The sequence below is a fragment of the Suricata suricatta genome, chromosome 2 (assembly GCF_006229205.1).
Source record: "Suricata suricatta isolate VVHF042 chromosome 2, meerkat_22Aug2017_6uvM2_HiC, whole genome shotgun sequence".
Taxonomy (NCBI): domain Eukaryota; kingdom Metazoa; phylum Chordata; class Mammalia; order Carnivora; family Herpestidae; genus Suricata; species Suricata suricatta.
This window is the reverse complement of record NC_043701.1, coordinates 41243022-41244406: the sequence shown is the minus strand read 5'-3', so window position 1 is coordinate 41244406 and position 1385 is coordinate 41243022. Positions and strand designations below refer to the sequence as shown.

The window sequence follows — 1385 nt, the reverse complement described above, 5'->3', positions numbered from 1 at the left end:
CCCTCCTCTAGGAGTTGAGAATGCCTTCCCTCTGATAGCCAGCATGAAGCCAGGCCCCTCAGTCCCACAGCAGCAAGGAAATGAATTCTGTCCGACAACCTGAATGAGTTTGGAAGTGGAGTCTTTCCTAGTCAAGCCTTCAGATGAGAATACACCCCAGTCAGTGTTCTGGCGGCAGGGTTGTGAGACCCCAAGCAGAAAGCCCAACTCAGCCATGCCCAGCTTCCTTCACGAATTTGCGTGTCATCCTTACACAGGGGCCATGCTAACCTTCTCTGTATCGTTCCAATTTTAGTACATGTGCTGCCAAAGGGAGCACGGGCATGCCCCGCTTCCTGACCCCTGGAAGCTGTGAAATAGAATGTGTGTTATTTTAATCCACTGACTTTGTGGCCATTTGTTACAGTAGCCATGGAAACTAATATAGTCACACTGTGGGAAGGACCCAGGGTAAAACTACAACTACTCTCAGGGGTTTTGAGGACTTGGAGGAAACAAGGGAAAAGGGAAAAATAGAAGCAGGTTAAGGAGGCCACTGCTGAGGTGACAGAAGAAGGCTGGCTCAGGGCACTGCCCAGTGTGGGGCCCATGGGGAGCCACACATGGGCTCACTTTCCAGCCAGTCTACCTCTGGGGGGCCTCTATTTCTCACAAAATAAAGACTATCTCATATTGTCCCTAAAATTTGTGCAGGTGAGGAAGGGGTTCCAAATGCTGACATGCCCCACGTGCTGACTCGACGGGTGGAGTGTCTGCCTCTCGGAGGAAATGCTACCCCACGGCAGAGACGAAAACTAGGCCCCGGGGCAGCATAAACACTCGGCCCCAAGCGGGCAGTGCCTGCATCTGTCCCTCACAGAGACACAGGCCCCGGGTCTCCTCTCCTCCCAGTATCTCCCTGCGGTCTCACAGGGCTGCGTCGTTCATGGGTCTACAGGGAAGAAGTCTTCTGTTCCTTCCTTGTCTTTCCCCCTCCTTGTACTCACAACCCATACTAGGTTGGACTACTCAGAGATAATTCTGTGCTGTTTTTGGTAAAATTTTAAGGGAAACTGAATCATATTTATACCCAGAAATACACGCGCACAGACACACACACACACAATGCTATTGTCCATTACAGAGTGATTGGGTCCTGTCTTTAAGTTATTATGTGAAAGATAATCATTACTTTGCTTAAAGCCCTGCCTTGATTGCTTGTTACTATGGGAAAGCCTGGTAAGGAAGCCAAGTTTTGCGAAGAAATGTAAAATGCATAAGACCCAAATCTTAGTTACTGACAGCCACTAGAAACCCTTATGGAAGCAAAAGAGCTCTATCCCAACTCAATTTCAAGTTAAGTAAGAATAAAAGCTCCTGTTCTGAAGGGCCTTAAAACATGGCAG

General features: G+C 48.8%; 1 non-coding gene across 1 annotated transcript; it reads right to left on the bottom strand.

The window, feature by feature from the left end:
* Positions 1-212: 212 nt before the first annotated feature.
* Positions 213-319, bottom strand: LOC115286112. The gene has a single exon (XR_003905870.1). It is a non-coding gene; the product is annotated as a U6 spliceosomal RNA (small nuclear RNA).
* Positions 320-1385: the final 1066 nt, after the last annotated feature.